Source organism: Myodes glareolus, chromosome 5 (genome assembly GCF_982192425.1).
Source record: "Myodes glareolus chromosome 5, mMyoGla1.1, whole genome shotgun sequence".
NCBI classification, from domain to species: domain Eukaryota; kingdom Metazoa; phylum Chordata; class Mammalia; order Rodentia; family Cricetidae; genus Myodes; species Myodes glareolus.
This window is the reverse complement of record NC_142030.1, coordinates 41,989,039-42,004,349: the sequence shown is the minus strand read 5'-3', so window position 1 is coordinate 42,004,349 and position 15,311 is coordinate 41,989,039. Positions and strand designations below refer to the sequence as shown.

Below are 15,311 nucleotides of genomic sequence, written 5' to 3'. Positions count from 1 at the left end.
AATTAATGAAAAAAAAATAAAAACAAGTTCCCAGAGAAGTTGCTACCAAGTTCAGGAAACTTCCTTTGCTTCTTTTTTGGCGACCCAAAAAGCCTCAATCCAAATGTATAAAAGACTATAATTGTGAGATGCTATAAACAATCGAAGCAGACAGAGAAGGAGTGTGTCGTCCCCTTAGCTACAGCTGTAACACAGCCTCTTTAACAATGGGTGGATCAGTAAAAGCTACCGAAGCACTGGAAATGCATTAAATTATGGGGTTAAAAAGTACTGACCAAATACTCTGCAAAAACCAGCAATAGGATGTCATGGATAGAAAATTTTCAAAACAATAAAATGACTTCAGGATAGATCTCTTAGACATTAAATGTAGCAGAATTTTAAAATATATATATTTACAAGTAGATATTTGTTAATAGAAAATTACAAGGCAGAGAACACATACACAAAAGAATCAAGACAGCTCTGTAGGTTCAATAGTATTCCATGAGGCTAGAAGATCTGTTAACTTTCTTAACTAGTAAAATATCACTCTTGTTTGTTTATAAATCACTTATTGATAATAGGACCACACCATGGTGAATCCTTTGCTTTCCTTCTACAGTTGGCCTTTAAGAATTATTCATTTCTTTGCCAAACTTGTAACTGAGTATCTTGTTCCACTTGATTTTGGTGTGGGTTGTCGACGTCTAGTGTGTCGGGGGTCCCTGGGAAAGAGTGTTGAACAAACCAGGACACAGGGGATGTAGTGCGGAAAACAGCATTTGCAAACTGCATGCTGTGTTTATTAAGTAATCCTTTTATATGCTTTGGAAACAATTGCTTCAGTCAACAGTTTAAAGAGGAAGTATAGATCATGAGTTAACCACGGACTTATTTAGATTATGCACACAAAGCAGCTTAACGTAGCAAGGGTGGTCTGGGGGCTTGCAAGAAATCCTAGCCTATTTTAAACAAGGGTCTCCAGAGACATTATCTCACTGTCCCAATCTATTCTAAGACTTCCTTCAGTGAGCAGAACAGCTGCTTCAAGCTGAGACTGCGGCCTCAGGACAGCCACTTTCACAAACCACAGGGTATGTGACACTTGCTCTCAGAATTAAAAGTCAGAGGACCTGTCACTCTGAAATGTCCCATAGTATTCCATGGAACGTCTCTTAGATTCCAAGGCAGTACTCAACACCTCGCCTGGCGTGAGTGGCACGATCCCTGCATTTTTAACACTGTCTCCAAATCTCCACAGTGGGTAACTGGAAGTTACTGGTGTAAGGCCTTGAATATAGCGTCTGATATTGACAATTTTCACTAATTGTTGTCTAATATTTATCTTCTGTACTCGTTCTGATTTTAATAAACTCCTTGGTAGTTTGGGCTTCATTAGAAACAGTTACTGAATCCTGCACATCTTTATGACTGACCAACTAAACACTGCTATCTTCATAATAATGATGGTGAACTTCCATTCTGATCTCCAATGACCATTCCAGAAGTCTTTGGGCTGAAACTGGTGGCTTTCAATACATGCAATAATGGTCTGTTGCCCATCTATAGTTTATAGAGTAAACAGTACAGAAGCCATTGGAATATGATCTTTCACATAGACTCTTAAAGCACTGTCACAGGACTCTCTCCAAGATTTCAAGCCTCCATCCACATCTTCTGGCTGGGGGTCATGTGCTTCTTTCTGTAAATGAACAAACCTTGAGTAAATTTTGTGTTTTGGGTCTAAAAACCTGCTGTTTCTGAGGTCACCGTGCACTGTCATTAAGACCTGATCATTGTAGTCTTCTGTCTTCACAGGTGTGAACTGATCCATGTTATACTGTGAAAATGTATGTACCACCCCTTCCCTGAGGAGACTGTAGCCAGACATTATTGAATACTTCATTAAACACCCCAGGGGGTGAATGGGTGGTGAATTTAGCAGCTATGTGTACCTTCTCCTCATCCGACACTCCTTCCTCGAAGCCAGCCATCTTGGCTGCTCTGGCCCAGCCCTGTGATGACGGGTGCGAGACAGACAGAGAAGGAAGCTCAAACTCAGCACTTGTAATCCATCATTTATGTACTGTTGGAGACTCATACAACTAACCCAGCATTCATGATGCATGTACTAAGCAGGGTTCATATTTGTAATCCAGCTCTTGTTATGAATGTATTTTGTGAGAATCAAAACAATGAGCAAGCACTGGTGGTACATTTTATGTGGGAGATTCAGGCTTGTAAACCAGCACTCATGGAGCATGTATTTTGTGAGACTCATGCCTATAACAAAGCACTCATTGTAAATGTACTCGAGAGACACCCCTGTAACAGAGGACTCAGATGCTTGGACTTATTGTACAAGGTTCATGTCTACAAGTCAGCACTCACTGTGAACTTACAGCGCTCAATTCCAAACAGTAAGCATGTACTATGGGAAATGCATACACGGAACTTTGGAGATGCATGCGTGAAACCAAGCAATCATGTTTCATATACTGTGGAAGACTCACACCACTAACACACCATGCTAGTTAGTATGAATGCTCTGCGCATGATTCAAAACAATGGGCAACAACTGTGGTGCCTAAACTTTGAGAGTCTCATGTCTATAACCTAGCATTCATCAGGAATAATTAAGAATGCATGATTCAAAGCAATGAGACAGCACTCATGGTACCTGTACTGTGGGAGGCTCATTCCTATAGCCCAGCACTCATGGAGCATGAAATGGACAAGGCTAATGCCTGTAATCTGGCAGTCATGATGTTTGCCCTCTGGAGATGTGCTCCTGTAACCCAGCACTGATGGTATATGTACTATGAGAGACTCACACAATTAATCCAGCTTTCACAGTGCCTGTACTGTGGGAGGCTAATGTTTATAACCCGCATTCATTGAGAGTTTACTGTGCATGACACACAACAGTAGGCCAATACTCATGGTGCTTTTAGTGTGTGTGGCTCATGTCCATAATACGTCATTAATGGTGCACATATTCTGAAGACTCAGGCTTGTATCCCAACACTCATGGTTTATGTACTGTGGGGGACCCAGTCGACTACCAAGCACTCATGGTGGGTATCCTGTGCCAGGCTCATGTTTATGAGCACTCATAGTGAATCTACCTTGCAGGACTCCAAACTGTAAGTAAGTACTCATGGCACATTCACTGTATGATGTTCATGATTATAACCTAGCCCTCACCAAGGATGCACTGTGTGCAGCTAATGTGCTTACCCTCATAATCTGGAGAAACACATCTAGAACTCAGCACTTACTGTTTAAATACGGATGGAGAATCACACCATAGACCCAGAACACTTGTCGATATACTGTGTGTAACTAAAAACCTATAAGACATATTCAAGTACCTTATGAATAAGTTCATGCCTATTACCAATAACTAATCATGAATGTACAGTGCTAGATTACAGACAGTAAGTCAGTCTCATGATGAATGTACTGTGGGAAGTTCACACATATAATATGTGACCCATGGTGCATATACAATGGAGACACGTATTTTGAACTTGGAATTCATGGTTTAAACACCATGGGATACACACATCATTACCAACCCTAATGGTAACCCTAACATAAGTATTATAAACCACCTAATTATAACAATAACGCTAACCTTAGCCCTAAAATTAATGAGTTCCATAAAACAGACTCTAAATCTAACCCTGAGTGCAAAAGTCATCATACTCTTACAATAATCTCAAATCCTAACACTAACCCTAATACTGAATTCCAGTAGTTACCTACCATAATACTAATTCCATACTTTCCATAATACTAATTCTAACACTACCACCAACTATAACTGTAAACCTATGCCTAAGTAACTCTAATTCTAACCTTGTGTTCCAGATACTATCCAAACAAAAACCTAACCAAAAAACTAACCCAAACCTAACCTTGAGTCACAGAAGTCACCTAATCCTAAACATCACCCCAATCTAACACTACTCCAACAATCCTCATGTATTTAATAATAATAATAATAATAATAATTTTAAACCTAACTCTGAACTAAAGAAGTCACCTCACCCTAACCCTAACCCTAAACCTGTGTTCCAGTAGTCAATAAACCTAACCATAATCCTAACTTTAAGACTTTCCCTACCCACTAAACCCAATCCAAGTAACCCAACACTGACATATATTCTACCCCTAACCTTGAGTTTCAGGATTCACATACACCTAACCTTAATCTTAACATTAAACCTGAATTTAAGTTTCAGAAGTCAACTACCCATAAAATTTGAGTTCCAAGTCACCTAACACTAACCCTAACCTTAATTCTGTACTGCAAAGTCACCCTAATCATGAACCAAACCCAACCCAAGCTCGAATCCTAAACATGAGCTCTAGACTTTATCTAAACTGAATCCTATTTCTAACTTTTACCCTAATCCTAAGGTTAATGTTATCCCCAAGTACCAGAAGTCAATTAAACAACCCTAGGTTCAGTGATCAAGCTAGCAATAGCCAGAACCTATAAACAACCTAAATGCCCTTTGGCCAAAGAATGGATAAGGAAAATGTGATACATTTACACAGTGAAGTACTACGCACTAGGAAAAAACAAAAACAAAAACAAAGACATCTTAAATTTTGCAGACAAATGGATGAAATTAGAAAACATCATTTTGAGTGAAGTAACCCAGACCCATAAAAACAATTATCATACATACTCACTAATAAGTGGTTTATAAACCTAAAGCAAAGAAAACCAGCCCACAAACCGCAATCCCAGAGAACTTAGACGACAATGAGGACCCTAAGAGAAACATACATGGATCTACATGGGAAGTAGAAAAAGACAAGATCTCCTGAGTAAATTGGGAACATGGTGACCTTGGGAGAGGGTTGAAGGGGCAGAGGGAGAGGAAGGGAGGGGAGCAGAGAAAAATCTAGAGCTCAACAAAAATCAACTAAAAAGGAGAAAAAGCTAGCTCTATTTAAGCCAATCCAAAACCCAAACACTAACCCAAACTCTAATTGTAATCTTGAGTTCCTGAGTTCCTAAAGTCCCCTACCCCTTAACATAAAACCTAAATCTCATCCATCCCTAATGTTAACTCTAACCCTGAGTTCATAAGTCACCTAAACCTAACCCTAAAGCTAATATTAATGCTAAACCTAAACCTAACCCTAACCCCAAACAAACCTAAACTTAACATGTACTCTGTTAAAAGCATTCCAATTACACAGTCCTCATTGAGAATGTACTGTACAAGACCCAAAATGGTGAGTCAGCACTCAAAATGCATATATTTGGTGTGGCCCATGCCTGCACCACTGTTCATAGTGAACAAACTCTGGATGCTTATAATACAGAACTTCTGGCATATGTACTCTGGTAGGTTCATACAAATAACCAAACATTCATTGTGCACATACTATGGTGGGCTCTTGACTATAGGCCAGCACTCATGGTACCTGTAATGTGGGAGAATAACATCTGTAATCCGAGCACTCATGGTGCACATACTATGAGATATCCATGCTTATTACCCAACAATAATTTTGAATATATTATGAAAGACTCAAAACAGAAAACCAGAACTTGTGAAGCATGTATTATGGAGACACATGCCTATTACCCAGAACTTATAGATAATGTAATGTATGCAACTAAAACCTGTAAGACAGCACTCTTCTTACATGCCCTGTGACAGCCTCATACTTGTAACCTAACACTCATTGTGCTTCTGCTCTAGATATGGACACCTATGCAAGAGTCAAAGCTGTAAGCCAGCATTCACATTACACATGCCATATGAGGCCTGTGCCTATAACCCTGGATTCATGGTGTATGTACTATGCTGAACTCATGGCTGTAAACTGGTACTCACTGTGCATGTTCTGTAGGAAGGTAACACCTGTAATCCTAACAGTCATGGTATACATAGAGTTGGATGCTCATTTCTACCTCCCAACATTGATTCTGGATGCACTATATGCTAGTCAAAACATAAAACCTGCACTCGTGATGCATGTATTGTAAGGCTCATAGTGAACTCTAGATGCCTATAATGCAGCAGTCCTGGTATGTGTAGTGTGGTATGTTTGTGCATCTAATCCAACATTCATTGTTCACACACTATGGTGGGTTCATGGTTGAGAAAACTTGGGACACTAATGCCTATAACCAAATACTCATGGTGAGACTCTACACAGTAAACCTGCATTAACCTGGTATGTACTATGAGACTTTATGCCTGTAATTCCACACTCATTGTGCATTATAATCTAGAGACAGATACCCGTAATACAGCATTCACCATACATATACTGATAGAGACTCAAAACATAACATCAGCACTCATGGTATGTGTACTTTGGGCAGTACATGCCTATATTCCAGGATCAACGGTATATCTCTGGTAGGTATAGCTCTTGACTGTAAACTAGCAGTCATGGTGGTTGTACCATAGGAAATTGACTCTTATAATCCCAACATCCATGCTGCAAGTATTCTGGTATATTCATGCCTATTAATGAGCACTCACTGTGAATGTACTGTTTAACACCTAAAACTCTAAGCCAGCACTCAAGATGAAAGTATTGTGTAAGGTTCATACAAGTAACCCAGTACCATAGTGTGGACTTTGGAGATGCCCATCTGTAAGTCAGCACTCATGACACATATGCCGTGAGAAATTTGTCTGTTACTTATTACCTCACTCTGAACAAACTGTGTGAGTCAGAAAACAGGAAGCCACCACTCATGGTACATGTACTGTGGATGGCTCATGTCTAAAAGCAAGACTCAAGGTACATGAGCTCTGGTGGGCTGTTGGATGTAAGCTACTTGGTCCTTATACTGTTATAGTCCATGCTGGTCACCCATTACTCATTTTGAATGTTACTATGCAAGACTGAAAACAGTAAGCCTGCAATCATGATGCATGTACTATGTTAAGCTCAAATCTGTAACCCTGTACCCAAGGTGATTGTATGCTGGAGATGAAAGCTTGAAACATAGAACTCATGGGATGTGTACTTGGGAGGCTCATGCCTATTACCCGGTACTTATCATCAACATGCTATGTGAGATTCACAACAGTAAGCCAGAACTCACCTTGAATGTACTGTGAGAGCTTGATGCCTGTGATCCAGCATTCACTGTTCATTGTAATCTGGAGACAGACTCCTGCTGGGGGAGTACCTTCTGCTGCTTCAGCCAATAGTTGCTGAAGCACAAGCCCACAGTGCTGTGGGAACGCCTTCCGCTCCATCAGCCAATAGCCGCTGAAATATCAGCCCACTGGGGCGTGGTATATTTCTCTTTTAAAAAGAGCCTCAAGTCTCGGCTCAGGCCTCTTGGTTCCGGCACTTGGTTCCGGCTCCTACTCCCGGCTCCTGCTCCAGCTACTAGGCTCCCTTCCTGACGGTTTATGGTGTATGTAAGTTTTACCCCCAAAAATAAATACCCCCTTAAAACATAATTGGTGTGGGATTGATTCGCCATTATTTGGCCCTGTAAATCAACACTCATGGTTCATGTTCTCTGTGAGACTCAAAACAGTGAGCCAGGACAGGTACTATGGAAGGATCATGCCTAGAATCCAAGATTGACAGTGTATGTTCGATGGGCAGCCCATTACTGTATGCTAGCATCCGTGGCAGATGTACTGTGGGTAGATGACATTTATAAACCTAGCACTCAAGATACAAGTACAGTAGTAAGAACATGCCTACTACACAGCACACACTGTAAATTTGTGGTGTCACTACAGTAAAGCCACTACTCATAGTGAATTTACTATTGGTGTCTCCTGCCTATAACCCAGAACTCATGGAGCATGTAATATGTGAAACATGGGCCTGCCACTGAGAACTCATCACGCATGTTCTTTGAAGACACATGCTTATCCCACAGAATTTATGGTGCGTGTACTTGGGAAGTTCATACATATAACCCAGTACTTACAGTAAATGAAATGTACAAGACTCAAAACAATAAGCCAGCACCCATCTCACATGAACTGTGGGAGTCTCATGCCTGTAACCATGAATTCATTGGTTGTTTTACTCTGCAGACAAGACACTTGCAATGAAACACTCATGGCATAGGTACTGTGGTAAGCTCTTGTCTATTATCCAGACGTCATGGTACATGTTCTCTGGTGGGCTCATTCTTATAAGTCATGGTTTGCATACTGTATCAGAAGGACCCTTGTAATCTTAGTATAATGTACATATACTCTGGTAGACACATTCCTATTAGCTAGCATTCACTGTAAATGTGCTGTGATCAAAATAGTGAGCCAGCACTCGTTATATGTTCTTTGTGAAGCTCCTGCCTGTAATGCATTACTCATGGTACATGTGCTCTAGAGGCAGACATATACAACTCCCCACTTGCCATGTGTGTACTAGGCAGCATTCATGCCTGTTGTCTAGCAGTCATCGTGGATGTACTATGCTAGACTCAAAACAAGCCAGTTCTTATGGTCTATAAACTCTGGTGGGCTCTTACCTAATATCTAACATTCATAGGGCATATCCTTGGGTAGATTCATTTCTATAACCTTGCAATTCATTGTGCATATCCTATTGGAGGCTCTTGCCTATAGCCCACCACACATTGTGTGTGTAATATGTAGGCTTCAAAACAGTAAGCTAGTGTTCATGTACTGTGGGAGGCTCATGCATAAAACTCAGGATCTATGGCGCATGTCTATGTCAGTCTCATGGACTAGCACTCATGGGTATTCATTGTACATATATCTGGAAATGAACACACACAACACAGCACTCATAGTGCATGTGCTGTGCAAGAATCATGCCTATAACCCAGCACTTACTGTGAATTACTGTGTGATACCCAAAACACTCATGGTGCAGTTACTGTGGGAGGTTAATGTAGCACTCAGAGTGCGTGAATTTGGGGAGGTTCATGCCTATTGCCTAGCACTTGTCATAAACATACTATGTGAGAGTCAAAAGTAAACAAACACTCACCTTGAATATAACATGAATTCCGCACTTACTGTTGATTGTAATCTGGAGACGGACCCCTATAAATCAGCTCTTACAGCTCATATACTGTATGAGACTCAAAATAGTGAACCAGCGCTCATGAGACATATATGAGCCTATAACACTGCATTAATAGTGCCCTTAATGTGAGAGTCAAAGCAGTAACCCAGAAAACTTTTTGCATACACTATGGGTGACCAACACCTATTACCCAACACTCATTGTGTATTGTACTCTGAAGATGCATGCCTGTAATGCGGCAGTCATAGTGCACACACTATGTGAGGTTCATGCCTATATCCAACCATTCATTGTAAATTACTCTACAACACTCAAACCCGTAAGCCAGCACTTATTATATGCACTATAGGAGTGTGACAAATGTATTCCTAGCACTCACAGTGCATTTGCTGTGTGATGCCCAAGGTTTTAACCGAGACCTCCCTGTTCTTGCACTCTGGAGACAGACTAATGTTATGAAACACTCATGCTGCATTTACTGTGCCAGGCTGATGCCTAAAACCCATCACTAATTGTGGATGTATTATGCTGTGCAGTGCTCAAAACAGTAAGCCAGCACTGATATTAAATTTACTGTAAGATGCCCATGACTTTAACTCAGGATTCATGGTCCATGGAACTCATGTTTATTACCCAGTTCCCATTGTTAATGCATTTTTAAAGACTCAAAACAGTGAGCCTCACTCATGGGATATATAGATATACATATATAATATATACACATACATATACTGTGGTAGGGCCATGCCTGTAACTTAGCACTCATTGTTAATGTACTGTGTGAGATTTCAGGCAGCAAGCCAGCACTCAAGATCCACATGGGAGGATCATGCCTATAACTCAGGATGCACGGTGCATATTTTATGGTGGGCTCATGACTGTAAGGCAGCACTCATGGTGCATGTACTATGAGAAGGTGGTCCTTGTAATCCTAGCACTCATGGTACAAGTAGGCATGGGACTATTAGCCAGCACTCATTTTGAATTTACTTTGTGAGACCTGAACTAATAAACCACTATTCATTTTGCATGTACTGTGTGAGACTCGACCTGTTGCCCAGCACTAGTTGTAAATGGAATGTGTAAAATGCCACACAGTGAGTCAGCACTCAAGATGCAAGCAGTTTATAAAGCTCATGCCTATAATCCAGTAAGCATGGTGTATGGGCTCTGGACATGAACACCTGTAGCACAGAACTCCTGGAGTACATACTGAAAGAGGTTCATGCCTATTATCCAACATCCATTGTTGTGTGAGATTCACAACAGTAACCTAGCACTCATGATGCATGTATTATGTAAAAGTCATGCCTATGATCCCGATCTCATTGTGATTGTACTATGTAAGATTTGAAGCAATAGGACAGGACTCATGGTGAATTTATTGTAGGAGGCTCAAGATGATAACCCAGCATACATGGAGCATGTAGCATGTACTGTGTGTACCTTAGACATGTAACCAAAACCTCAAAGTTCTGCAAACTCAAGAGATACATGCCTGTAAATCAGCACTCTTGGTGTGTGTACTGTGGAAAGCTCGTGTCTAGAAACCATGATTCATGGTGTAATTACTACAGTGGACTCATGGATGAAAGTCAGCGCTCATTGTGCATGGATGGTCAGAGGGTGTTGTCAGTAATTCTACAATAACGCATGGTACTTGTACTCTGAGATGCTCATGCCCATTACCCAGCACACATTTTAAATACACTGTGCATCACTAAAAACAGGAAAAGCCTGAATAATTTATGATGCATGTGATGTGTGAGGCTCAGGCCTATAACCCAGCACTCATGTTTTCAGTCCTGCACTGCACATTCCCAGTGAGTGCTGGATAATAGGCACGAGCCTACCAGAGTACACGTATCATGAGTGTTAAGACTACAAGTGTCATCCTCCCTGTGTACACGCACCAAGAGTCCTGTGTTACAGATGTAAATCTCTAGAGTACAGATGCACCGAGTGCTGGGTTGCAGGCTTGAGTGTCACACGGTAAATGTGCCCTTAGTGGTAGGCATATATTTGTCATTCTCCCACACAGTAATGCTCCATGTGTGCTATAATACAGCACTGAACCCACACCTGTCCACGCAAAATTATTTATTTGGGCTACCAGCCTGAAACCATCAGAATAACTACACCGTGAGTGCTGAGATATTGGTTTGAGTATCACACAATCCATTCAACTTAGTGCTGAGTTATAGTTATTAGCCTGTGAGAATATACGCACTATGAGAGCTGGCTTACTATTTGGATTTTTCCATATTACATTAACATTAGCCTCACAGATTAGAAGAACAATGAATGCTACAATACAGACTGAACCATCCTACAGTACGTGCACCATGTTTACGGATATACAGGTGTCAACCTCCACAGTACATGCACCATGAGTGCTTGCTTAAACCACTAGCCCACTAAAGAACATAGATGCTGAATTCTGGGCTTTAGGTAATAACAGTACCCACAGTATGAGCATCTCACACAATACCATGAATGTTGACTTGACATTTCGAACACTTTACAGTGCATTCACAATGAAGACTGCTTCGTAGGCATGAGCCTCCTGCAGAATAAGTAATGTGGGTGTCAGGTTACTGTTTAAAGGGCTGCACAGCAAATTTATATGTGTGATGGGTTATAGGCAAGAGCCTCCCACAGTACACGCACCATGATTTTCTGGATTGCTCTTTCAAATCTTTTATACTATATTTATAATGAGTGCTGGATTGCAAACATGAACCGTCCACAGTACACATCCCATGGTTTGCTGGGTTAGAGCAATGAGCCTACAAAAATACAAATCCTGTGAATGTTGAGTGTTAGGCATGAGCCCACCCCAGTATATACACAATAAATGCTGGGTTACTGGCTTGTGTCTCGTATAGTACATGCGTAATGAGTACTGGCTCATAGGCATCAGCCTTCAAAGTTCATGCACCATGACTGCGTTTTCAGGTGTGATTCTCCAGAGAATATCATAATGAGTTTTCAATAACAGGCTTGAACCTGACACAGTACATTCTCCATGAGTGGTGGTTGAGGGTATGAACCTCCCAGAGTAAATACACCATAAATCTCACGTACTATTTTGAGTTGTCTCTCAAAGCACATTCAAAATGAGTGTATGTAATTGGCATGAGCCTCCCACAGTGCATGCATCATGATTTATGAGTTATAATCAGTCCTGTTTGAGGTCCATTCATGTCTAATACCCAGTACTCATGGAGCATGATCTCTTTAGACATGTGCCTGTAAGTACAGCATTCACGGTGTGTGTACAATGAGAAGACAATGCCTACAACTCAACACTCATTGTGAGACACACGAGTTCCCATTACAGACTAAGGCTTACTCAGTGCATGTACATGAGTCTTACATTGTACATTCCCAGTGAGCACTCAGTTCTAGGCATGAACCTCCCGAGTACATGCACCATGAGCACTGTTTCAGGGGTGTGTCTTCCGAGAATATGCACAGTGTGTTCTCATTTATGGACCTGAGTCCCTCACAGTATACGCTCCCTGAATAATGTGTTTTCAGTGTGAGCCTCTCATGACAAATGCATTACAAGTACTGGCTTATCATTTTGAGTATTTACAATACATTCACAATGAGTACATGTTAACAGACATGAATTTCCCAGAGCAGATGTGCCATGAGAGCTGGTTAACTGTTTTCAGTTGAGAACACTACATTTACAGTGATTGCTGTAGTATGAACATGAGACTCCCACAATATATGCTTTATGGGAACTGCATTATAGTCATGGATCTTCAGAGAACATTCTCAATCAGTGCTGGGTTACAGGCTTGAGCCTCAGAGTAAATTTACCATGAGTGATAGGAATACATTGTCATCTTCCCAGAGGGCACTATGAGTAATGGCTTACTGCCAAGATCACAGTACAATACATGTACCATGAATACTAGGTTATATGCCTGAGCCTCCCAGCATACATGTGCAATGAGGGCAGGTTTACAGCCATGAGCCTATCACAGTGTGCTTACAATTAAAGTTGGAGGTGTGAGCCTCCCACAATAGATGTACCACAAGTGCTAGCTCACGGTTTTGAGTAACCACACAGGAAATTCACAATGGGTGCTGAGTTGCAGGCATTCTCTTCCCATGGTACACTCACCATGAACTTCCAGGCACATGTCTAAAGGCACCGTGCACCATGAGTACTGTGTTACAGTCATGGATGGACCTCAAACAGTACTGGCTTATTGTTTCAGGTTCTCATATTACTCTCACAATAAGTTCTCGTTAAAAGGTATAAGCCTACCAGGGTACATGTACAATTAGTGTTAGGCTTACAAGGGTCATCCTCACACAGCATAGCGACCATGAGTGCTGGCTTACAGACATGAGTCAATCATAAAACATGTAACATTCACCCTGTGATACAACATTCTGACTCTTAGGAGTCTCATGCCTATAACCCATCACCCATTTCTAAAGTATTCTAAAAAACTCAAAATAGTAAGCCCAAACTCTTTGCAATATGACTCTAGGAGGTTAATAACTATAACCCAGCACTCATTGTGAATGTACTGTTCACAATTAAAACCAGTTTCCAGCACTCACGATATAGTTAATTTTGTAGGCCCATGCTGACAAGTGGATATTTATTGTAAATGATAGTTTGTGGATATAATCCAGCACTCATGGTGCACATAAAGAGGGAAGTTTAGGCCTTTAACCCAGGATTCATGGTGCATTTACTTTAGTGAATAATATTTAAAACAGTAAGATGTTACAAGGTGAGTAGGGGGCCTTTATTCCTTCCCGGCCGTCTGGCTAGGTTACACCCGAAATAATCACACAGAAACTGTATTCATTTAAACACTGCCTGGGCCATTAGCTCTAACTTCTTATTGGCTAATTCTTACATCTTAATTTAACCCATTTCTATTAATCTGTATATAGCCACATGACTGTGGCTTACCGGCAAGATTCTAACCAGTGTCCGTCTCAGGCAGGAGATCCATGCCATCTGCTACTCTGCCCTTCTTCCCAGCATTCAGTTCTGTCTACTCTGCCTACCTAAGTTCTGTCCTATCAACTAGGCCAAGGCAGTTTCTTTATTCATTACCCAATGAAAGCAACACACAAACAGAAGGAACTCCTACACCAATAAGACAGCAATGATGGCACATATACTGTGTCAGACTCAAGCCTATAAACCAGGATTCATGCTACATGTTCTTTGGCTGTCTCAAAACTGTAAGCCAACTCTCTAGTGTTTGTACAGTGTGAGAATGACCCTAGAAATTATAGCACTCATGATACATATACCTTCATGGGTTCAGGCTAATTAAGCATCACTCATTATAAATGCATGTATGAGACTCAATAAAGAAAGCCAACATTAATTGTGCATGTACTGGGTAAGGCTCAAGTCTGTAGTCCAGCACTTACTATAAAGGTACTGTGTGAGACCAAAAACAGTGAGCTGGCACTCAAGATGCATTTTCTTTCCGAAGTTCATACTTATAACCCAGTACTCATTGTGAATGTACTGTGAGGGACTCAAAACAGTAAGCTGTCCCTCACAGCACATGGACTATGAGAGGCTCACGCCTAAAACCCAGGACCAATTGTGCATGTTCTACGGTGGTCTCTTGGCTTAATACAACACTCATTTTGCATGTGCTCCAGAGACATGTGCCTGGAGCCTCATATTCATGGTATAGGTACTTTGGGATGCTCATTTCCATAACACAGCATTCATTGGGAATGTACTATGCAATACTTTTTAAGCCAGCAATAATGGTGAAAATATACTGTCAGAGGCTCATACCTATAGCACAGCACTAATTGTGAATGTACTGCATGAGTCTCAAGACAGTAATTCAGCATGAATGGTGACTGTACTATGAAAGGTTCATACCTATAATCCAGAAACTTATTGTGAATGTGCAGTGATAGATTACAAACTGTAAGCCAGAACTCAACAGTTCATGTACTGTGTGAAGTTCCTGCCTGCAACCTAGAACTCCTTATGCATATAACTGGGAGATGAAGGTTTGTAATGCAGTACCCATGGTGCACGCATTTACAGTAGGAGGCTTATGCCTATAACCCAGTACTCATTGTTAATGTGCTTGGGAGACACGGACCTGCGATAAAGCACTCATGTGCTTGTATTTACTGTACAATGCTCCTTCCTATAACTCAGCAACCACTGTGAATGTAATGTGCTAGATTCAAAACTGCAAGCCAGCAATCATGGTGAACATACTGTTGATGTGTATGCTGATAATTCAAAATTCACTATTTTTGTGCTGCCAGAGATCCACATC

General features: G+C 41.0%; 1 pseudogene; it reads right to left on the bottom strand.

The window, feature by feature from the left end:
* Positions 1–611: 611 nt before the first annotated feature.
* Positions 612–1,976, bottom strand: LOC125391945 (F-actin-capping protein subunit alpha-1-like; annotated as a pseudogene).
* Positions 1,977–15,311: the final 13,335 nt, after the last annotated feature.